Source organism: Coregonus clupeaformis, chromosome 19 (assembly GCF_020615455.1).
Source record: "Coregonus clupeaformis isolate EN_2021a chromosome 19, ASM2061545v1, whole genome shotgun sequence".
Taxonomy (NCBI): Eukaryota; Metazoa; Chordata; class Actinopteri; order Salmoniformes; family Salmonidae; genus Coregonus; species Coregonus clupeaformis.
In genome coordinates, this window is record NC_059210.1 from 35,432,814 (window position 1) to 35,458,661 (window position 25,848).

The 25,848-nt window shown below is 43.9% G+C and overlaps 1 pseudogene; it reads left to right on the forward strand.

The window, feature by feature from the left end:
• LOC121532049 overlaps positions 1 to 25,848 on the forward strand; it is a 66,324-nt pseudogene that overhangs the window by 37,795 nt on the left and 2,681 nt on the right.

Sequence of the window (25,848 nt, forward strand, 5' to 3'; positions counted from 1 at the left end):
CTGTATACCATGTGTATCCTGTACATATGACTAATAAAACTTGAAACACTTCACAAGATTCTAAATAATCACTGTGCCAGTAAATAAAATATATGGTTGTTAATAATTGATGTTACAGAAGCATCTCTCCACTCAGAAGAAAGGCAGCCATCTATTGAAGGACCATTGGGTGTCTCTGTTCTGATTCACTGGTACATAGACTGAAGGATAAGAGGTCACACACAGTTAATTTCACAGTAGTACTTATGGGATCTTCAGAAACATTCAGTATGGCCTCTCCCTTGCTCTTGGCAACTATGAATCTATGCTGGCTAGAAACCACAAAGCATTTTTATAGTCTCCAATTCCAACCTCGTCTGTTGACACGCCTGGGCGTGTGTAAGCAGGGCTACACTTTCAACGACAATAGCGGCATAGAATGTTGTAGTTATGTTAGCTGAGGTGGTAGTAGTATAATCAAATCAAATCAAATTAGTAGTATAAGATGTATTTTAATAGGTGTTATTTATGCATATGTTCTTAAACACTGTTAGTAAAGTAGTCCAGGTTCTGTTACACTTTTTATGTAACAGCTTGCCCACAGAGATATGGGTATGTTTCTACGACAGCAAGTGTTTTCATTGTCCAATAGGGCCATATCTAAAATATATTTAACTTTCACTTGAGCTAAAGGTTGGTAGGTGCTAAACAGGTTATACCTCCCAGGTTCCCCGTATTTGCGGGCCAGCTTCTATCATTAGAGATATCAGGGGATGTGGGGGTGGTGCCAAAATGAGGCAGAAGCAGTTGTGGATTGTTTCCAGTTTACTCTGCTAGTCTCTGGCTCCAGGCCAAAACAAGGGCAAGTCACATGAGTCCACATCCTCCTGTTTGACATTGTGAAATGCCTGGGAGAGGTTGCATAGCAATACCTCAGGAATCTCCAGGCTAGCCTGAAGACGTCATTCCACTCGCTGTTTCCTTGTTGTGAAGCCTGGCACAGGCCCCTCGGGTTTCTCAGGGAAAATATTAGTGTGAAGAGATGCTGCATGTCCTGGATGGCAGTAGTCCTTTATCTCCTTTTTAAAAAAATAGTAGAATACCTCTCTTTACCCTGGCACTCCTTTCCCTAGCCTGGCAACATATCCATTAGCTAAGTGTTAGCCAGTGATAAAGATACAGCACTTCCCTTACCACAGATGTCCCATGAGACTGACGCTGAAATGTTTACTTAAATATGATAAAAGACGAGAGCGACCTCAACAGTGTGTTGGAGACGCTAACATAAATTGTTGTCTTGTGTTGGCAGCTAGCCAAAACAAGGCACTGTGGGAAAGAAGAAGCCAGAAAGTCAGAGAGATAGAAGCTGGCCCTCAAATACGGGGAATCTGGGAGGTTCAACTGCTCTCTGTGACTGCCGATAACTTCAGAACAAAGTAGATATAATAGAAATACAAAGTTACCAATGTCTTTGCAATTGATACAAACCAGCGACGTATAAAAAGATGCTTCAAATTAAAACTGAGATGACTGCATTAAAATACAGTAGGCCTATTTCAATCATATTGAAATACATTTCATGTTCAATCAAGTTCTATTTTGCTACTTGTAGGCTACTGTCTGTAATTTGTCTCAATATATTTCATGATGTGTAGCCTAACGTGTGCAATGATTAGCAAAATCTTGATTTAGTGCATTATTACAGGGTTAGCAATAGAATAAGCCGCCTCAATATTTGCAGCCTTAGGTGATAATGTCTATCTAGGAGCTGATCCGTCGTCAGTATTGTGGAATAATTATAATGTTAAGGTAAGATTTGAATTGAGAAATCTGATCCGAGAGCAGCGTTGCCTTTCCTGCAATCCTCCGTATTGACACATGCCTCAACGACGCATTTAGCGAACGTTCTCTCTGGGTGGTGTTTTGGGAAATGTATGTTACATCTTCGGCCGTTTGTAGGAAAGATGCATCGTTAAAACACTCTCAGAAGCCTAAATTCCATCGCTATCGGGAAACCGGGCCCTGGACAGTTGAAATGAACATAGTTGATATCTTGTCTATCTCCCTCATATTGCATTAGCCTATCCCATTCAAATCATATCAAGTCATTCTTTCTCTTGGGGATTAAGGAAGGAAAATGAGGAAGTGTCTTCTTGAGATCTTTTCTATATCTGTTATTCTGTGTCATGGGGGGAACATCCCTTGTGAAAAAGAAATGTTTCTCTCTTTTCTAAGGTCTTAGTTTAATTACAGTGATGAAGTAGGTTGAAGTGTTCTCTGACAGAACTCTGTGCTACATTCATTTTTAATTACCTAAAACAAGTGCTAAACGAGACAAGCTTTACGGGTCCTAATTCATCTTCCTTTTCCCCTCTCTCTGCTCGGGCAAATAAAAGCTCAATGGTTTGGGGACTGTTAAGGTAGTTGTGGGCAAAAATATCTGTTCCCATGGAACAAAGGTAGGCAACCCTGGTCCTGGAGTGCAGCAGATCATTATTTTAGTTCCAACCAGGCACCGCATCTGATTCTACCAATCACCTTATCAAATGTGCTAATTAGGCAATATCAGTGACTGGTTAAAGACTTACCAGTTTGTCCAGGTGCCTGTGACAGTGTTTCTCTAGGAGCAGGGTAACTGTGTGAGACAAATGTATATGCTTTTATTGCTTTTATTTTTTTCAGAGGAGGAGTTGAGGAAACTTAGAGAAGAAACCAACATAGACACATTGAAACAGGAGTTGGAGAAAGAGAGATCGAAGAGGCTGGACTTGGAACAGAAACTGAACTTGGAAGTTCTCAAAATGAGGTAAGGGGCATGTGCGCACATGCTCCACTGCTGGCGTCCTTGTGTTAGTGTCTGTGTGTGTGTCAGTTTTATTTGTCAGTCCCTGTTGAAAATGGAGCCTCTCCCTGGAGTTGGGAGTGGGAATTTCTCATGATGCAGAGCCAGGCTGCCAATAATCAGTCTTTTTTTTTAATAACATTTTTTATTTCACCTTTATTTAACCAGGTAAGCCAGTTGAGAACAAGTTCTCATTTACAACTGCGACCAGGCCAAGATAAAGCAAAGCAGTGCGATAAAAACATCAACACAGAGTTACATATGGGGTAAACAAAACATAAAGTCAAAAATACAACAGAAAATATATATACAGTGTGTGCGAATGTAGTAAGTTATGTAAAGCAATAAATATGCCATAGTGCAAAATAGTTACAATTTCGTATTACCATTGGAATGATAGATGTGCAAAAGATGATGTGCAAATAGAGATACTGAGGTGCAAATTAGCAAAATAAATAACAATATGGGGGATGAGGTAGTTGGGTGGGCTAATTTCAGAATGGCTGTGTACAGGTGCAGTGATCGGTAAGCTGCTCTGACAACTGATGCTTAAAGTTAGTGAGGGAGAGAAGAGTCTCCAGCTTCAGAGATTTTTGCAGTTCGTTCCAGTCATTGGCAGCAGAGAACTGGAAGGAATGGCGGCCAAAGGAGGTGTTGGCTTTGGGGATGACCAGTGAGATATACCTGCTGGAGCGCAGACTACGGGTGGGTGTTGCTATGGTGACCAGTGAGCTAAGATAAGATGGGCATTTGCCTAGCAGTGATTTATAGATGACCTGGAGCCAGTGGGTTTGGCGACGAATATGTAGTGAGGGCCAGCCAACAGGAGCGTACAGGTCACAATGGTGGGTAGTATATGGGGCTTTGGTGACAAAATGGATGGCACTGTGATAGACTACATTCAATTTGCTGAGTAGAGTGTTGGAGGCTATTTTGTAAATGACATCGCCGAAGTCAAGGATCGGTAGGATAGGTCTCCACGTGTATGGGGGATGGGACAAAGGAGCTATCTAAGGCAGGTTGAGCTGGACTGGCTCTACAGTGAAATAGTACAATAAGAAATAACCGAAACAGCAATAAGCAAGGCATATTGACATGGGAGAGAGGCATAAAGCAATCACAGGTGTTATTCGAGAGAGCGAAGACAACAGCTGGTAATGGCAACAAAGTTGCGGTACCGTATAAAGGAACAGTCCAGCAGGCATCAGCTGTATAGCTGAGTTATCATAAGGTCCGGTGAACAGCAATAGGAGAGTTCGGAGGTAGTTCGGGGGCTGCTACAGCACTGGCGAGCAAGAGGCACGGCTTGCGTGTGCTAGCGGGCCGGGGCTAGCAGATGGATCTTCGTGGTCGACGTCGTAACGGGAAGCTTGTTGAAACCACATCAGACGATTTCGTCGGCAGACCAGTCGTGTTGGATTGGCGGGGCTCCGTGTCAACACTATGAGGTCCCGTCCGGTTGACAGAGAGGTAGATAGCCAGGAGATGGGCCTGGCTCGAGGCTAACTCAAGGCTAACTGGTGCTTGCTAAGGGGCAATGGTTGCAGCTAGCCATTCGGTTGCAGCTAGCTAGTTGCGATGATCCGGCGCTAGGGTCCAGTGATTCCGTCAGAAAATCCGATATGCTCTGGGTCGATAGCACGCTGTGCAGACTGGCCGACAAATTGTCCAGGCTAGAGCTAGTGCTGGCTGGTGGGTATTGCAGGCCACGGACAATGGTGAAGACGCTAACGGTGGCTAATAGCACGTAGCTAGCTAGCTGGCTTCCACAGCCATTCGGTTGCAGCTAGACTTTAAGGTTCTTGTTAAAAGTTATAAAGAAATAATAGAATCCTTTCCACGTTGGGTGAGGTGGGTTGTAGGAAAGTATATTTAGTTAAAGAATGAAAAGAAAAATTGAGAAATACATACAAAATAGACAAAAAACAAAAAACTGGCTATTTACACAAGGACACTACAGAAAACACGACCGCACTGCTACGCCATCTTGGTATACTCTCATGCACATAGTGACACACTCCCTCACTGCCATAGCCTTTCTAACACTAAACTTTGCTCTGGAAGAACCGGACCCAAAGGTCCCTTATGAGATATGCCTAACTCATTCAGTATAAATCACATTTGTGTCTGATAAGTGACAACAATAGTCTCCCCCCAATCATTTTACTTTCACTTGTCTGACACAATTATGTCTCAATAAGTGAATGTGTTTTTTTGAAGCCATGACTAATGCTCTACCTACCACTAATGCTTTTTTCTCCTGTTCCTAGACCGGAAGATACCCCACCACAGCTATCCAGAGAAACACCTCCACCTCCCACTGCCAACAGTACAGGTAAGCCAGAAACAGATATTCCACAATAGATAGCTAAAGATACGCACCATGACAGACACGCTAATTCCCATTTTTTTTTAATATCTGTCATTGCAGACTTGACACTCCCCAGATTTCAGCTCCATAACACGCCATCTCTCACCATTCAAATGACCTGTCTCATAAGGTTTCAGAATGGAAATTAGGCATTGGAGATGAGTTGAAAGAGTGACTCATCTCGTCTGCCTGTATTTTTGGCTCTTTAAATCTCAGGGCTCGGCATCTCTGTGTGGGACTTAGAAAAGCACATAACTTCGCCTCTAAGCCCCTGTGCTCTCTACCCATCAAAAACCAATCTCTCTTTTTCCCGTGTGTGTGTGTGCAAAGCCTAGTATAAGTAGCAGGAAGTGTGTGTAAATGGGACCGCTCCAGTGAAGGCGTGGCGACAGGAGGAAGAGAGATTAATTGCATCCCTCTCCTTCTCTGTAGGGAATGTCACACATTCATAGGTGGATGAATGCAGCTGTGGAACATTGCCTCTTATGGTGGAACATTGCCTTTGTACTCCCCTGTGACCATGTGAAAATCTTGATTTGATCTCACACCAAATAGATATTGTCCTTCCCCCACAAAAATCTGTAGTAACATGATTGGCGTTCCATTGTTTTAGTTTTAGAGTCCAGACACAGAATAGAAACTGTATTAGGATAGTGACATTTTTGGGGGGCTCTGTACTCCAGCACTTTGGATTTGAAATGATACAATCACTGTGAGTTTAAAGTGCAGACAGTTAGCTTGAGGGTATTTTCATCGATATCAGTTGAACCGTTAAAAAATTACAGCACTTTGGGTACATAGTCCCACAATTTTAAGGGACCAAAAGTATTGGGACAAATTAACTTATATGTGTATTAAAGTAGTAAAAAGTTAAGTATTTGGTCCCGTATTCATAGCATGCAATGACTACATCAAGCTTGTGACTCTACAAATTTGTTCGACGCATTTGCTGTTTGTTTTGGTTGTGTTTCAGATTATTTTGTGACCAATAGAAATTAATGGTAAATTAATTGTATTTTATTCTAAATAAGAATAGAATATGAATTGAATAACTTTAGAGCTGTAACATTTTTACATTTTTTGTACATTTTTAGTCATTTAGCAGACGCTCTTATCCAGAGCGACTTACAGGAGCAATTAGGGTTAAGTGCCTTGCTTAAGGGCACATCGACAGATTTTTCACCAAGTCGGCTCGGGGATTAGAACCAGCGACCTTTCGGTTACTGGCACAACGCTCTTACCTACTAAGCTAGCTACCTACCTAACGATTTGACACTTTAACTTCGGTAAAAGGCAAAAACAAACGCATACTAGTAGGCTAGTAGTAGTCATCGCTCCTGCTCGAGTCTACATATTCTGGGTGATGAAATACGTGCAACGTCATCTCACTGGCTTCGTCTCTGTGCCGAGCTCTCATTGGCTATTGCTAATCACCGTTCTCAAAAATTGTTGTTACACATCTCACACTACAAGAGCATTGCAGATTTTGTGCCGATAAAATCAAACATGTTTGAAAATATCGGGACGTCTGGGACGGCTCAAAGACGGGATCTGTAGCCCTCAGATTGCGTCTCTGACCTGTTCACATTAAACAAGCGCCGAGTAGGCAACGACGTCGGGATTTTGTCTCCGTTTTCAAAAACTTGTGGGACAGCAAAATCGGGGCCAAAATCATGTAGTGTACGGCTGGCTTTAGTCATCGCATCCCACAATCTGTTGAATTTGATATCGTCTTATGTTAAGTGTGTCTGTCCACGAGAGATTAGGTATTTGCAGATTTAAGAATTCAGTCTATGTGGCCTTATGCTTGACCCCAGACATAAACACCTTTAAAGCAGGGATCAGCAACAAGATTCAGCCGTGGTTCGATTTTGTCTTGAGCTGATGGACAGGTGGCCGGAACATACTGTAATTACAAATAATTTGTAAGACTGCAAATTGACCGCAAGATGCCCAGACAGATACAATATGTGACCGACCGGCTCGATTCGGTCCTATGTAGCAACATTTGAAATTGTGTTTTTTACATTGGATAAAAGTAGAGACTCAGAGCTAGAAAATGGTATATCATACACTGCAGTTGAGGAACAATGGGAAAGTAATTCTGCTTAGAAAGTTGATAAACTTGAATGCCCTTGAATGTTTTAGTACACCTACTGGAGAGCTCTTCTTTGTCTACACCCATTCAGCATTGTTCACACCCTCGTAAGCCTTAGCCCCACCCATCTCTTTAAGGATTCATATGTGAGGCCATGTGCTAAACAGAGTAAGATAGTGTAGTAAACAACCAAAGATTTCAAGACTAAAACTGGTGATAGTAGTAGCAAAAATACACTTTATATAGTCCAAAATATGACCGTAATCACCCCTGGCTAACTTGATGGGTCATTTAATCATCTGGCGAAGTGGAGTCTTTTGTTTAGACATGTAGTTAGCTAGCTAGCTAACAATGAACCTAATGGTGCTTTCAAGACAACTGGGAACTTGGAGAAATACGAGGTCAAATCATGACGTCAGTGATCTTCAGGTCGGAAAGTTGGGGCTCTAGAAAGAGGCCAGAGGTCCTGAGTTGGAAATACGATTTGGATGACCGTTCAAAAAGATTTTTCACAGACAGAGCTTGTTTTTTTCAGAGTTCTCAGTTGTCTTTAACATGCTGAAGTCGGAAGTCTGAGATTTCCGAGTTCCCAGTTCCCAGTTGTTTTGAATGTGGCAATAATCCCAACCCATATACTACTAGAAATACAAACTGATTGTCATAGCTAGCCACCATGCATGAATCTGCAGGTAGCAAAAGCTAACCAACTAGGTTCAATGTTAGCTAGCTAGCTAACATTAGGCTATAACTAGCAATGCAAATGGCTTCTGAGATACACATAATACTAATACAACACAGATCATACACGTAACATTAGCTAGCAAGCCAGCCAGCCTGATCACCGACGACAATGAGACAGGCTATAGGGAGGAGGTCAGTAACCTGGCAGTGTGGTGCCAGGACAACAACCTCAACATCAGCAAGACAAAGGAGCTGATCGTGGACTACAGGAAACAGAGGGCCGAGCACACCCCCATCCACATCGACAGGGCTGTAGCGGAGCGGGTCAAGTTCCTCGGTGTCCACATCACTAAGGAATTATCATGGTCCACACACACCAAGACAGTCGTGAAGAATGCACGACAATGCCTCTTCCTGCTCAGGAGGCTGAAAAGATTTGGCATTGGCCCTCAGATCCTCAAAAAGTTATACAGCTGCACCATTGAGAGCATCTTGACTGGCTGCATCACCGCTTGGTATGGCAACTGCTTGGCATCCGACCGCAAGGCGCTACTGAGGGAAGTGCGTATGGCCCAGTACATCACTGGGGCCAAGCTTCCTGCTATCCAGGACCTCTATACCAGGCGGTGTCAAAGGAAGGCCCTAAAAATTGTCAAAGTCTCCAGCCACCTGTCATAGACTGTTTCTTCTGCTACCGCAGGGCAAGCGGTAACAATGCACCAAGTCTGGAACCCACAGGACCCTGAACAGCTTCAACCCCCGAGCCATAAGACTGCTAAATAGTTAGTCCGGGTAGCTATTGGTTAACTATTTAACTATCTGCATTAACCCTTTTTTTACTCATCACATACGCTGCTGCTACTGTTTTATTATCTATCCTGTTTCCTAAACACTTTATCCCTACCTATATTTACATATCTACCTCAATTACCTTGTACCCCTGCACATCGACTTGGTACTGGTACCCCCTGTATCACAGGAGGTTGGTGGCACCTTAATTGGTGAGAACGGGCTGGAGCAGGAGCGGAATCAGTGGAATGGTATCAAATACATCAAAAATGGTTTCCAGGTGTTTGATGCCATTCCATTTGCTCCATTCAGGCCATTATTATAAGCTGTTCTCCCCTCAGCAGCCTCCAGTGCCGTTAATGTTACTCATTGTGTATTTATTCCTCGTGTTATTTTTCTATTATTTCCCTTTTTTTCTCTCTGCATTTTTGGGAAGGGCCCGTAAGTAAGCATTTCACTGTTAGTCTATACCTGTTGTTTACGAAGCATGTGACAAATACTATTAGATTTGAACCACCCACCACCACATAGTCTCGGGACTCCCAGAATCTATGCTGGAACATTGTTAACATTATGGTAGGCAACCCATCTGCCTTGGGAGACTAACCACCACATTACTTGTCCGCTCAGCCACATTCCATACTAAGCGAGGATGGGGTACAGATTTTAATGGTACTCGTGAGGTGTCTTTGTGAGGTGTCTTGGGGAATAACCAGAGTTGTCTATTTTAATTGGGTGTGATGTCAGGCTGCTATTATTTTTAGTGAGGTGTCTCGTAGAGAGCTGTTAGTCAATTTGTTCCAGAGACGTGCTGTAGTGACGATACAGTTTGAGGGAAAGGGAGATTAGATAAACTGCTAAATAAATACAAGGTGTTTGGATACACTGTAGTCCAGATGAAGAAATACAGGTGCTAACGTAGGCCTAACAAAAAGCATACATAGTGTTGTATTCACATAATTTCATACTGCTACAAGCATAAGTCGTGTAACATTGAGTTGAATACTGGTCAAATGTATTTCCATTTCATGCCAAACAACAGGGTTATTTCATACAGTATAAGCAGTGGTCACCAATACTAGTCCTGGAAAGCAACAAGGTGTGCAGGCTTTTGTTCCAAGCCAGATCTAACCGACCTGATTCAACAAAACAAGATCTAACAATATCCCATCTGTTCCTCTGCCCCTGCAGACAAGCAGAAGGAGACCATGTACTCGTGGCTGCAGGCTTGGCTGTACAACAGGCTTGGAGCGTACATCGGGGACTTCCGTTTCCAGCCGGAGGAGAACACAGTGGAGCCAGAGGAGCCGCTAAGCGCTAAGAGGTGAGAACTACCACAATTTCTTACCCATTGAGAACATTTGTAGGGATAGTTTTGTGGAATTACCCTTACCTTGAGTTCTACCTAGAGGCCCATAGTGACGGAATCCACAATAATAATAAAAAAAGAAAGACTAGCTGTCACAATTGCCGTCGGCTAATGGGGATCCTTAGCCGACGGCAAAGTCAAATATTTAACACCAATGGTATTCACTAAGTTGGTTTATATTTAGGATAATGTTTTACAGCTTTGTCATTATATTTTTTATTTTAAAATCATCTTATATAAATCTGCAATATATAACTTTTTGGGCGACCTGACCAAATTCACATAGAAATATGAGTTATAAATCTTTCATTCTCATTGAAAGCAAATCTAGTCCCCTGTAGCTCAGTTGGTAGAGCATGGCGCTTGCAACGCCAGGGTTGTGGGTTCGTTTCCCACGGGGGGCCAGTATGAAAAATGTATACTAACTGTAAGTCGCTCTGGATAAGAGCGTCTGCTAAATGACTAAAATGTAAAAATGTAATGTATGCACTCACTAACTGTAAGTAGCTCTGGATAAGAGCGTCTGCTAAATGACTAAAATGTAAATGTAAAATGTAAGCGTTAGATATGTTCTATGTGGCTATTTCTATGCTTCCCATTCTTAAATTTTGTTTTTGCGTCTTTTACTTTCAGTTTTGTACCCCAGCTTCAAGCAGCTGAAAATACAATATTTTTGGTTATTGAAAAAATATTTTAGTGGTTTAGATGGTACAATGATTCTCTACGCAATGCATTGCTTGTTTTGTCACAAACTGAAATTAGGCGAACTATTAGAATTTTAGCAAACAGGTAATGGCTAAGCGATTTCTGCATATTGCACCTTTAATTATTTAATATTTTAAAAGTGATAAGGCCACACAGATGGCCAGAGATGATTAGACACCTGTGATAATCTGAAATACCAAAAAGGGCCACTAGATGTCTTGTGATAGATTACATAAAATCCTTGAAAGATACCAACATTCTGGTAGTGTAATGGTAAATGTTGGTAAGGGTAATTTCACCCAAATATGGATTTTGCCTGAATTATCGCTTTAAGATTCTGATTTCAACATTTGCTCTGACATTGCTCCCCTCGGCTTCTCCCCTTTCGTTTCGATCAGAATGGCGGACCAGCCAGCCACTGTAGTCATCAGGTTAACCAGCTCAGAAGACCCTGAGTACATGCTGCTTAGAGAAGGGTCATAAAACTGATGGCTTTGTAATGGGCCTAGAGTCTGTCAGCATGCTATTCATCAGCACCCACCGTAAAGTTGCCATCCTCATGACTTCACCCTGATGTCTGATTGGCCTGTTATTATAACTCACAGCCAATCCCGGGGTTTTCAGCACAGTGGAGGTTGTTACCTTGTTGTTGTGGAAGTGGGAGGATTGTCTGACCCCTGGTGGCAGGTTGAGTGCACTGCAGCAGGCTGTTGTCATTCTATGCTAGTTAAAACAGATTTAGGATCAGTTCTTCCAGCTCCAATCCAAACAGTGACCTTTTATAGTTGCCCTGGATCAGTCCTCTCCTGAATAACACAGAGTGGAGTCATGGGTACTCTGACTCAAACTGTGTCATGAAACTCAATCCAAGTCCAATAGACGGAGGGGGGAGAGAAAGAGGGGAGGAGAGGAAGAGAAGAAGAGAACGCTCAGTGTTAACAATGCCAGTATAGTCATGAGTAGTCTGACTCTTAACGGTGTCCTGTAACTTTATCCAAGTACATAAGAGGGTGGAGAGTGAGAGAGCAGAAGAGGGAGGGGAAGAGAAGGAAGGAGCATTCGCTGCACCCTGCCAGTTGAAATGACCTTGATGTTAGTTTTGGAGGCTGAAAGAGAAAGGGAAATGAGATGGGAGGCAGACAAAAAGGCTTTGGCAGTGATTCTTCCAGGCAACACATACTTTCTCATGAAGGATAGCTAAATGCAGTGAAATCATTTGACTCTCCCTCCACCAAAACCTACATAGCACTGTTTGTGCTTTTGCTTGTTCCTTACATAATTTGGTTTATGCTTTTGTCATGCTGAGTTCTAATTTAATAAAACTACCCTTCTCTTGACAGATTGACTGAAAACATGAGAAGACTCAGTAAGTGTTGTAAATTTAGGGAACAAGATGTACCGATCACACTCAATGTCAGCCGTATCTTGATGAATATCATGTTCTGAATCTATGAATATTCCAATGACAGATGTTTGTTATAGTAAATTATGTATACATGATTGATGCATCAGCATTTGTGTCTTGATAGTGCTTTTTTAAAATGTTTAACACTTTCTACTTGTCTGTAGAGCGAGGTGCCAAACCTGTCACAAACTTCAAGAGGAACCTTTTTGCCTTATCCAGCTGGCAATCAGTGTACACGTCAGCCTTCGCCTTCATTGTGAGTACACACACACACACATTTTACATTACATTTTAGTCATTTAGCAGACGCTCTTATCCAGAGCGACTTACAGGTAGTGAGTGCATACATTATTTATTTTTAATTTTATACTGGCCCCCCGTGGGAATCGAACCCACAACCCTGGCGTTGCAAATACCATGCTCTACCAACTGAGCTACACACCCCACGAGGCAGTGAGGCCAGAGGTGTCCACCTCTCATGACTATATCATTTGGCCACCTTGTGTTCGAGCCTACTCACGCGATGTGGCCTGCTTTGTGTGTCCTCATGAGTCCTCTGAAACACAGTGACACACACACACACCACAGTGTACAAATCATTAGGAACACCTTCCTAATATTGAGTTGCACCCCCATTTGCCCTCAGAATAGCCTCAATTCATCAGGGCATGGACTACAAGGTGTCGAAGCATTCCACAGGGATGCTGGCCAATGTTGACTCCAATGCATCCCAAAGTTGTGTCAAGTTGGCTGGATGTCCTTTGGGTGGTGGACCATTCACACAGGAAACTGTTGATTGTGAAAAACCCAGCAGCGTTGCAGTTCATGACACAAACCGGTGCGCCTGGCACCTACTACCATACCCTGTTCAAAGGCATTTAAATCTCTTGTCTTGCCCATTCACCCTCTGAATGGCACACATACACATTTCATTTCTCGATTGTCTCAAGGCTGAAAAATCCTTCTTTATCCTGTCTTCTCCCCTTCATCTACACTGATTTGAAGTGGATTTAACAAGTGACATCAATAAGGGATCATAGCGTTCACCTGGATTCACCTGGCCAGTCTATGTCATGGAAAGAGCAGATGTTCCTAATGTTTAGTACACTCAATGTACACACACACACACACACACACACACACACACACACACACATATACAGACACACACACACACACCATGTACTATCACAGTGTATCAAGATTCCTGCAATAAAGATCAATAGCTCTCTATCGCTCCACCTGTATAGCAACATGTATATATGTTTTTAAGATTTGCATGCAAATATCTCTCTATCTGCGTGAATACAGTATACAATACGTAATGCATGGTACCGAGATGATCCATACTCAGTATGAGTATAGACTAGAGGTGGATAGATGGAAATAATAGATTGTGTATGACCTGTTCTCCCCTCCCCCTTTATATTTTACACAGATCTATATGAATGCAGCGTGGCATGGTTGGGCCATCCCCATGTTTATTTTCCTAGCCATTCTAAGGTTGTCTTTGAATTACCTCATTTCCAGGTAGCTAAGCTCATTACAAGGTGCATTGCCTGTTATAAGTTGTTCCATTTGAACATATACAATCTGCTTGTGAGTTGAGTCAAACTTCTCTCTCCACTTTATTCTCAGAGGTTGGAGGATCCAGTGGAGTATTGTGCCTGGGGTCTCTGAACCTTGAATGATGTCACCTCTTTTTGGATCTCCCTTTACCTAGGAAAGGTAAAAAAACAACCCCCTTCCACCTTCCACACGCCTCTACCCCTTCAGTGTTTGCAGATTTTAGGGCACTGAGCGTTACCATAATGCTTTTTGCTTTCGGGGGAATAGTTTGGATGTAGCTCTGTTCTTTTCCTAGGAACCACCAAAGGAGGATCTGACTGTTTCAGAGAAGTTCCAGTTAGTTCTTGATGTAGCTCAAAAAGCACAGGTGAGCTGTAACAATTGTTTCACCTTTGATTTAGAAATTGTTAGAGATGCTTGACGACATCTATTCATAGTTATGGAGCTGCGAAGTGAGGTGTTTTAAGTTGATGTGCCATTTTCACAACAAAAATGTGTGTGTTCTTAACAGAATATTTTTGGAAAGATGGCAGATGTCTTGGAGAAAATAGAGAAGTGAGTGTGTGTTTGTTACCAGCATATTTAAGGTTGTTAACCAACGTGTGTTTTACACTTTGTATATATGTGTGTGTGTGTGTGTGCATATGTATTTCAGCCTGTTCATGTGGGTGCATCCTGAGATCACTCAGAAGCTTTACATTGGTCTATGGGTGGCCTTGATCTGCTCATGTCTCATCCCCTACAAACTCATGGGCTTTATGATTGGTAAGTTTAATATGTAAATTGTACCCTGGACTGATCTAAGATCAGCATAGGGGTCACTCCCTGCTACACCTACCCAGTGAGGACCCAAGCATTGAGATGAGAAAAAGACTGAGATATACCAGATGAAAAAGGGGACAGGGAGAGATCTTCTTGATCCATGGATGTATATCAGAAGACAAAAGAGACATGGAGAGATCCTCTTGAGCTCCTCTCATGCCTTTCTGTATGTCTCCTCTTCAGGGTTGTATGCAGGGATCAAGTTCTTCATCATCAACTTCCTGTTTAGGAGCTGTCCCAAGCTAAGGGACAAGTATGACACGCCCCACATCATCTGGACCAGCCTGCCCACAGACCCCCAGCTGAAGGAGCGCGGGGGCGCTACATTGTCCAGACGGGTATGTCTCAAACTCTACATATACTATTGTATATAATGCATTTGTGTCTGCATTGTGTATATGTGCAAGTCTTTTGTACCTAGGTATGTCTACATACACATTTCATATTGATGTGTGTCATTGTCACAGTTCATCCCTATTAATGATGGCGTTCGCAGCAGCTGGGACTGTGGGAATCCTTATGTTAGTGTCTGATTGCCTGAGTTTTCTGTTTTTCTTTCTCAGCTCTCTGAGTATGAAAAGGTAGGGCTCCCTAGCGTGCACTTTGGTTTGAGAGTGCTTGTGTTTGCGAAACCATCGTGTGTGTGTGTGTCATTAGAGATAAGCCGCATTTCAAAACAACCCCTTGCCCCTTTGGATATCAGTGTCTATGTGAAGGATCAAAACGTGGCCCGTCTTTTAAATATGTGCATCTACCACAGTGCTGTTGAAAGTATTATTTTGCATGTGGCACCAAAGTTGAACTCATAAGAGATTACCATAATGGTGTTTTGAATGTTAATTTTGTATCCATTCTCATAGACAAATTTTTACATTTTAGTGATTTAGCAGACGCTCTTATCCAGAGCGACTTACAGTTAGTGAGTGCATACATTATTTTTAATACTGGCCCCCCGTGGGAATCGAACCCACAACCCTGGCGTTGCAAACACCATACTCTACCAACTGAGCTACATCCCTGCCGGCCATTCCCTCCCCTACCCTGGACGACGCTGGGCCAATTGTGTGCCACCCCATGGGTCTCCCGGTCGCGGCCGGCTACGACAGAGCCTGGATTCGAACCAGGATCTCTAGTGGCACAGCTAGCACTGCGATGCAGTGCCTTAGACCACTGCGCCACTCGGGAGGTTAGAATCCTATATTCACGATCAGAAAGAACCCTATATTCAAAGTAGTACTGTGTGTGTTTGTGTGTGTTGAGGAAGTAACTGGAAGGTAGAAACTGCTCATCGATTATTTTGAAAGATAGTGGTTTGTTAATAGTATTTGTAGTTTGTGCAATAGTGTGGTTGCATTAGAGTAATGTCTATCATAATATCATACCGGTAACTACTCTCCCATAAAATCCCATACAATTATTTAAGGTTATAATAGCTAGCAATAGTTATCAGTGTGTTCAGCCAGTGTCTTTTCTACAGACATTTCCTGCCAATGGTCAGCCAAAACAAATTAAAATCAAATTTGATTTGTCACATGCGCCGAATACAACTGGTATAGACTTTACCGTGAAATGCTTGATTACGAGCCCTTCCCAACGACGCAGAGTTTAAAGATAGTAACAAGGAATAAAATAAACAAGAATGGAGCTATATACAGTACAGGGAGTACCAGTACCAGGTCAATGTGCAGAGTTACAACGTATCATGAAGGCAGGGTAAAGTGACTAGCCATCAGGATAGATAATAATAAGAGTAAGATGATGAGTATAAAAGTGTGTGCGTATGTGTGTTTGTGTTGTGTCGGTGCGTGTATGTGTGAGGGTTTTGTGTGGGAGTGTCAATGTAGTGTGTGTGAATGAGTGTGTGTGCGTATATATCATCTAGTGAGTGTGCGTAGGGTTAGTGCAAGATGGAGTCACTGCAGATAGGTTGGGTACTATTAATTGACTATTTAGCAGTCTTATGGCTTGGGGGCAGAAGCTGTCTCTGAGCCTGTTGGTCTGAGAGCCGATGCTCTGGTACCGTTTGCCGGGAAGTAGCAGAGTGAACAGTTTATGGCTTGGGTGGCTGGAGTCTTTGCCAATTTTTCGGGCCTTCCTCTGACACGGCTTGATACAGTATAGAGGTTCCGGATGGCAGGGAGCTTGGCCCCAGTGATGTACTGGGCTGTCCACACCACCCTCTGTAGCGCTTTGCGGTCAAGGGCGGTGAGTTTGCCATACCAAGCGGTGATGCAGCCAGCCAAGAGTCTTTCAATGGTGCCAAATCTTTTCAGCCTCCTGAGGGGGAAGAGGTGCTGCTGTGCACTCTTCACAACTGTGCGGGTGTGTGTCGACCATGTTAAATCCTTAGTGATGTGGACACGCTCCACAACAGCCCTGTCGATGTGGATGGGGGCGTGCTCTCCCCTCTGTCTCCTGTAGTCTACGATCAGCTCCTTGGTCTTACTGACGTTGAGGGAGAGGTTGTTGTCCTGGCACCACACTTTTAAGTCTCTGACCTCCTCCCTGTAGGCTGACTCATCGCCGTCGGTGATCAGGCCTACCACCATCGTGTCGTCAGCGAACTTGATGATGGTGTTGGAGTCGTCCCGTGGACACGCAGTCATGGGTGAACAGGGAGTACAGGAGGGGACTAAGCACACACCCCTGAGGGGCCCCCGTGTTGAGGGTCAGTGTGGCGGAGGTGTTGTTCCCTACCCTCAACACCTGGGGCCAGTCCGTCATGATGTCCAGGATCCAGTTACAGAGGGAGGGGTTCTGTAACAGGGTCCCTAGCTTGGTGATGAGCTTGGAGGGTACTATGGTGTTGAACGCTGAGCTGTAGTCTATGAACAGCATTGCATAGTTATTTCCCCTCTTGTCCAGATGGGAGAGGGCAGTGTGAAGTGCAATTGAGATTGCATCATCTGTGGATCTGTTGGGGAAGTAGATGAATTGGAGTGGGTTCAGGGTGTCTGGGATGATGGTGTTGATGTGTGTCATTACCAGCCTTTCAAAGCACTTTATAATTACAGATGTGAGTGCTACAGGGCGATAGTCATTTAGGCAGGTTACCTTGGAGCTCTTGGGGACAGGGACAATGGTGGTCAGCTTGAAACATGTTGGGATTACAGACTGGGACAAGGAGAGATTGAAAATGTCTGTGAAGACACTTGCAAGCTAGTCTGCGCATGCGTTGAGAAAACTTGTCCAGTCTTTTTTTATGTTTCATTCTTTAGACTGAAAGATTGTTATATACAGGGCATGAGTCCATTGCTTCATGCTTTGCATGAGACACACCACAACCCTATCATTCACATCCCCATAAGCAATGTATCCAACGATCTCCACAAGTACCCCAGCCAATATTCACTGTTTACCAAACAACTGTTTACCTGAGTACGCTTTGAGAGTCACCTGCAGTGAAGTGCACTGAGTGATGCTGATGACCAAGTCAAGCCACTGGTTTGAGAGAGCCTGCTATAATACACATACGCTGCTTGGGTCTAGCCAATTCCCTTCCCACACTCTGTTCCTAGTCTAAAATGCTGACCTCTCTCCTCCATTCTTCCCTCTATCCTACCATTCTTTTATCCGCTCTCTGTTTCTCTTTAGATCCATCCGGCAGTAGCTTGTGGCAGTCTAGGAACAGCCTTACCATGTGATATCAGTCTAGAGGAACAGACTGGCAGGGCCTACAATACTAAGAAGAGGGTTTTCCACGAGGTCTTCAAACTGTCTGAGGATGAGCAGGTTGGTAGAGCACTGCATGATAATTCTCAGGAGCGACAGCTGACTATTTATGCCTGGTTCACCACCTCCCCCTATTCCATGTTGACCCTATTTACATAGTTGTTGTTGATTAACTTAGTGTTTATTGATTGTGTTATGTTGGTGCAGTGCAAGCAGTGAAACCATGACTATTGACTGTGTTTGTTGGCAGTGTGTCAGACCTGATGTGTGTGTGTGTGTCGACTGGTTTCATTGGCAGTGTGTGAGAATGGCTGGCGATGCTGCTTGATCAACAGGGACAGGAAGAGTCCCACTGACTACATCCGTAATGGTGTGCTCTTTGTCACTGAAAAGTAAGCCATATACTGCTAATACCTAGCTGTCACATGTAGATATGTACACTGAGTATACCAAACATTAGGAACACGATACCCTGTTCAAAGGCACTTTGTCTTGCCCATTCACCCTCTGAATAGCACACATACACAATCCATGTCTCAATTGTCTTAAGGCTTAAAAATACTTATTTAAAACCCCCTAGAGTCGATGTCCGCGCCCCGTGAAAATCGAATTATTTGAATGATGGTGCAAACGAAGATGGCGGCCTCTCGACTAGCTCTTAGGAAATTATGCAGTATTTTGTTTTTTTATGTATTATTAGCTCAGAAAGTGTTTGGCATCATTACATACAGCTGGGAAAGACTATTGGATATCAGAGCGGCGGTAACTCACCAGCAATATGACCAGGAATACGACTTTCCCGAAGCAGATGCTTTGTTTGCTCTCCCCAGGGCCACTGAACTGATTCCAGCGGCTGACCCAAAACATCGCCGGCGGAGGAAAGGCACTCGGAGCGGCCTGCTGGTTCGACTTAGGAGGCGCGCACACCACCCACCGCTTCCAAGTATACTACTTGATAATGTTCAGTCTCTAGTTAACAAGCTTGACGAACTATGGGCAAGGATTTCTTTCCAGAGAGACATCAAGGCCTGTATAACATACTCTGTTTCACGGAAACATGGCTCTCTTGGGATATTCTGTCGGAATCGGTCCAGCCACATGGGTTCTCAGTTCATCGTACAGACAGGAATAAATATCTCTCCAGGAAGCAGAAGGGCAGAGGTGTGTGTTTCATGATTAATGACTCATGGTGTAATTGTAGTAACATAGAGTTACTCAAGTCCTTCTATTCACCCGACCTAGAATATCTCACAATCAAATGCCGACCGTATTATCTCCCAAGATAATTTTCTTCTGTTATAGTCACGGCCGTGTATATCCCCCCTCAAGCCGATACCACGACGGCCCTCAAAGAACTTCACTGGACCTTATGCAAACTGGAAACCACATATCCTGAGGCTGCATTTATTGTTGCCGGAGATTTTAACAAAGCAAATTTGAGGACTAGGCTGCCAAAATTCTATCAACATATCGACTGTTGTACTCGCGCTGCCAAGACCCTCGACCATTGCTATTCGAACTTCCGGGATGATTATAAGGCCCCTCCCCCGCCCTCCTTTTGGCAAAATCTGACCACGACTCCATTTTGCTTCTCCCTTCCTATAGGCAGAAACTCAAACAGGATGTACCCGTGCTAAGAACTATTCAACGCTGGTCTGACCAAACGGAATCCACGCTTCAAGATTGTTTTGATCACGCGGACTGGGATATGTTCCGGGTAGCTTCCGAAAATTATTTAGACATATACACTGAAACAGTGACTGGGTTTATCAAGAAGTGTATAGGTGATGTTGTGCCCACTGTGACTATCAAAACCTACCCTAACCAGAAACCGTGGATAGACGGCAGCATTCGCGCAAATCTGAAAGCGCGAACCACCGCATTCAACCATGGCAAGGTGACTGGGAATATGGCAGAATACAAACAGTGTAGCTACTCACTCCGCAAGGCAATTAAACTGGCAAAACATCAGTATAGAGACAAAGTGGAGTTGCAATTCAACGGCTCAGACACAAGACGTATGTGGCAGGGTCTACAGACAATCACGGACTACAAAAGGAAAACCAGCCACGTCGCCGACACCGACGTCTCGCTTCCAGACAAGCTAAACACCTTCTTCGCCCGCTTTGAGGATAACACAGTGCCACCGACGAGGCCCACTACCAACGACTGTGGCCTCTCCTTCTCCATGGCCGACGTGATTAAGACATTTAAACATGTTAACCCCCGCAAGGCTGCCGGCCCAGACAGCATCCCTAGCCTCGTCCTCAGAGCATGCACAGACCAGCTGGCTGGTGTGTTTATGGACACATTCAATCTCTCCCTTTCCCAGTCTGCTGTTCCCACATGCTTCAAGATGGCCACCACAGACGATACAATCGCCATCACACTGCACACTGCACTATCCCATCTGGACAAGAGGAATACCTATGTAAGAATGCTGTTCATTGACTATAGCTCAGCGTTCAACACCATAGTACCCTCCAAACTCATCATTAAGCTTGAGGCCCTGGGTCCGCCCCCAGGTGGTGAAGGTAGGAAACAACATCTCCACTTCGCTGATCCTCAACACTAGGGCCCCACAAGGGTGCGTGCTCAGCCCCCTCCTGTACTTCCTGTTCACCCATGACTGCGTGGCCAAGCACACCTCCAACTCAATCATCAAGTTTGCAGACGACTCAACAGTAGTAGGCTTGATTACCAACAATGACGAGACCACCTACAGGGAGGAGGTGAGGGCTCTGGGAGTGTGGTGCCAGGAAAATAACCTCCCACTCAACATCAACAAAACAAAGGAGATGATTATGGACTTCAGGAAACAACAAAGGGTGCACACCCCTATCCACATCGACGGGACCGCAGTGGAGTAGGTGGAAAGCTTCAAGTTCCTTGGCGTACACATCACCGACAAACTTAAATGGTCCACCCACACAGACAGTGTGGTGAAGAAGGCGCAACAGAGCCTCTTCAACCTCAGGAGGCTGAAGAAATTCGGCTTAGCACCTAAAACCCTCACAAACCTTTACATGCACAATTGAGAGCATCCTGTCGGGCTGTATCACCGCCTGGTATGGCAACTGCACCGGCCCACAACCGCAGGGCTCTCCAGAGGGTGGTGCGATCTGCCGAACGCATTACAGGGGGCAAACTACCCGCCCTCCAAGACACATACAGCACCCGATGTCACAGGAAGGCCAAAAAGATCATCAAGGACATCAACCATCCGAGCCACTGCCTATTCACCCCTCTATCATCCAGAAGGCGAGGTCAGTACAGGTGCATCAAAGCTGGGACCGAGAGAATGAAAAACTGCTTCTTTCTTAAGGCCATCAGACTGTTAAATAGCCATCACTAGCACATTAGTGGCTGCTGCTGCCTACTGAAATCACTGACCACTTTAAGAAATGGAACTCTAGTCACTTTAATAATGTTTACATATCTTGGACTACTCATCTCATATGTACAGTGGGGAGAACAAGTATTTGATACACTGCCGATTTTGCAGGTTTTCCTACTTACAAAGCATGTAGAGGTCTGTAATTTTTATCATAGGTACACTTCAACTGTGAGAGACGGAATCTAAAACAAAATTCCAGAAAATCACATTGTATGATTTTTAAGTAATGAATTTGCATTTTATTGCATGACATAAGTATTTGATACATCAGAAAAGCAGAACTTAATATTTGGTACAGAAACCTTTGTTTGCAATTACAGAGATCATACGTTTCCTGTAGGTCTTGACCAGGTTTGCACACACTGCAGCAGGGATTTTGGCCCACTCCTCCATACAGACCTTCTCCAGATCCTTCAGGTTTTGGGGCTGTCGCTAGGCAATACGGACTTTCAGCTCCCTCTAAGATGTTCTATTGGGTTCAGGTCTGGAGACTGGCTAGGCCACTCCAGGACCTTGAGATGCTTCCTACAGAGCCACTCTTTATCAAATCAAATCAAATCAAATCAAATGTTATTGGTCACATGCGCCGAATACAACAGGTGCAGACATTACAGTGAAATGCTTACTTACAGCCCTTAACCAACAGTGCATTTATTTTAAACAAAAAAAGTAAGAATAAAACAACAACAAAAAAAGTGTTGAGAAAAAAAGAGCAGAAGTAAAATAAAGTGACAGTAGGGAGGCTATATATACAGGGGGGTACCGTTGCAGAGTCAATGTGCGGGGGCACCGGCTAGTTGAGGTAGTTGAGGTAATATGTACATGTGGGTAGAGTTAAAGTGACTATGCATAAATACTTAACAGAGTAGCAGCAGCGTAAAAAGGATGGGGTGGGGGGGCAGTGCAAATAGTCCGGGTAGCCATGATTAGCTGTTCAGGAGTCTTATGGCTTGGGGGTAGAAGCTGTTGAGAAGTCTTTTGGACCTAGACTTGGGACTCCGGTACCGCTTGCCGTGCGGTAGCAGAGAGAACAGTCTATGACTAGGGTGGCTGGAGTCTTTGACAATTTTGAGGGCCTTCCTCTGACACCGCCTGGTATAGAGGTCCTGGATGGCAGGAAGCTTTGCCCCAGTGATGTACTTTAGTTGCCCTGGCTGTGTGTTTCGGGTCGTTGTCATGCTGGAAGACCCAGCCACGACCCATCTTCAATGCTCTTACTGAGGGAAGGAGGTTGTTGGCCAAGATCTCGTGATACATGGCCCCATCCATCCTCCCCACAATACGGTGCAGTCGTCCTGTCCCCTTTGCAGAAAAGCATCCCCAAAGAATGATGTTTCCACCTCCATGCTTCACGGTTGGGATGGTGTTCTTGGGGTTGTACTCATCCTTCTTCTTCCTCCAAACACGGCGAGTGGAGTTTAGACCAAAAAGCTCTATTTTTGTCTCATCAGACCACATAACCTTCTCCCATTCCTCCTCTGGATCATCCAGATGGTCATTGGCAAACTTCAGACGGGCCTGGACATGAGCTGGCTTGAATAGGGGGACATTGCATGCACTGCAGGATTTTAATCCATGACGGCGTAATGTGTTACTAATGGTTTTCTTTGAGACTGTGGTCCCAGCTCTCTTCAGGTCATTGACCAGGTCCTGCCGTGTAGTTCTGGGCTGATCCCTTACCTTCCTCATGATCATTGATGCCCCACAAGGTGAGATCTTGCATGGAGCCCCAGACCGAGGGTGATTGACCGTCATCTTGAACTTCTTCCATTTTCTAATAATTGCGCCAACAGTTGTTACCTTCTCACCAAGCTGCTTGCCTATTGTCCTGTAGCCCATCCCAGCCTTGTGCAGGTCTACAGTTTTATCCCTGATGTCCTTACACAGCCAGCTCTCTGGTCTTGGCCATTGTGGAGAGGTTGGAGTCTGTTTGATTGAGTGTGTGGACAGGTGTCTTTTATACAAGTAACGAGTTCAAACAGGTGCAGTTAATACAGGTAATGAGTGGAGAACAGGAGGGCTTCTTAAAGAAAACAGGTCTGTGAGAGCCGGAATTCTTACTGGTTGGTAGGTGATCAAATACTTATGTCATGCAATAAAATGCTAATTAATTATCGAAAAATCATACAATGTGATTTTCTGGATTTTTGTTTTAGATTCCGTCTCTTACAGTTGAAGTGTACCTATGATAGAAATTACATACCTCTACATGCTTTGTAAGTAGGAAAACCTGCAAAATCGGCAGTGTATCAAATACTTGTTCTCCCCACTGTATATACTCTATTCTATTCTATAATATTCTACTGTATCTTAGTCCATTCCACTCTGTCATTGCTTGTCCACATATGTAAATATTCTTAAATCCCATTCCTTACTAGTTTTGGGTATATGTTTTGAAATTGTTAGATATTACTGCACTGTCGGAGCTAGAAGCACAAGCATTTCGCTACACCCACTATAACATCTGCTAAACACGTGTATGTGACAAATACAATTTGATTTGATTTAATTAGCATCATAATAGAAATCCCTATAAAAATCCTTCAGTTTAAGTTTTTTTTTTATTGGATGCATCTCAATCCACCGCATCCGCCGATGTCGCACGTCCGCATCTGCGGTGAAAGGTGACAGAGCTTAGAGTGGTTATTGTCAGACCATGAGACATCCTGAAAATCTGTCTTCTCACAAAATTGGCTGTAGCATCCGAACGGTTTGGCCTATAAAACTATTATGTTCTCCGTTTTGCTCTACGACCCCCACAAGCATCTTGGGACTTGTCTGAAGGGCTTAGACTGTTATGGGTTAGCCTGTCTCCTGCCTTTCATCTACAATGATTTGAAGTGGATTTAACAAGTGACATCAATAAGGGATCATAGCTTTCACCTGGATTCACCTGGTCAGTCTGTCATGGAAAGTGCAGGTATCCTTAATATTTTGTATACTCAGTGTATGTATGTGCTCTTGCAGCACCCTGTTGTGTGTTTTGTATTGGTTTGGAACCAAGAGGCTCCTTAACAGCATCTACGCCCAAGCCATAAGACTGCTGAACAATTAATAAAATGGCCACCCGGATTTTGTTTTGTGTGTTCAGGTGTAATGTATCCTTCTCTGTGCTGACAAAGTGTTTCCCTTCCCAGTTACCTTTGCTTTGAAAGCTCAAGCTGCAGGTCAAATTCCTCTAAAAAGAATAAAGTCATCAAATTGATTGACATCACTGATATTCAGAAGGTGGGTTTCTCTATTTTCGCTTCACCTTCTGTCCAATGTCTAAATTAATTGGTTTAAAAAAAATTGGGTTGGGCGGTATCTAGATTTTCATACCATTTCTGTACCATACCAGGGTATACAGTGGGGAAAAAAAGTATTTAGTCAGCCACCAATTGTGCAAGTTCTCCCACTTAAAAAGATGAGAGAGGCCTGTAATTTGCATCATAGGTACACGTCAACTATGACAAACAAATTGAGGAAAAAAAATCACATTGTAGGATTTTTTATGAATTTATTTGCAAATTATGGTGGAAAATAAGTATTTGGTCACCTACAAACAAGCAAGATTTCTGGCTCTCACAGACCTGTAACTTCTTTAAGAGGCTCCTCTGTCCTCCACTCGTTACCTGTATTAATGGCACCTGTTTGAACTTGTTATCAGTATAAAAGACACCTGTCCACAACCTCAAACAGTCACACCCCAAACTCCACTATGGCTAAGACCAAAGAGCTGTCAAAGGACACCAGAAACAAAATTGTAGACCTGCACCAGGCTGGGAAGACTGAATCTGCAATAGGTAAGCAGCTTGGTTTGAAGAAATCAACTGTAGGAGCAATTATTAGGAAATGGAAGACATACAAGACCACTGATAATCTCCCTCGATCTGGGGCTCCACGCAAGATCTCATCCCGTGGGGTCAAAATGATCACAAGAACGGTGAGCAAAAATCCCAGAACCACACGGGGGGACCTAGTGAATGACCTGCAGAGAGCTGGGACCAAAGTAACAAAGCCTACCATCAGTAACACACTACGCCGCCAGGGACTCAAATACTGCAGTGCCAGACGTGTCCCCCTGCTTAAGCCAGTACATGTCCAGGCCCGTCTGAAGTTTGCTAGAGTGCATTTGGATGATCCAGAAGAGGATTGGGAGAATGTCAT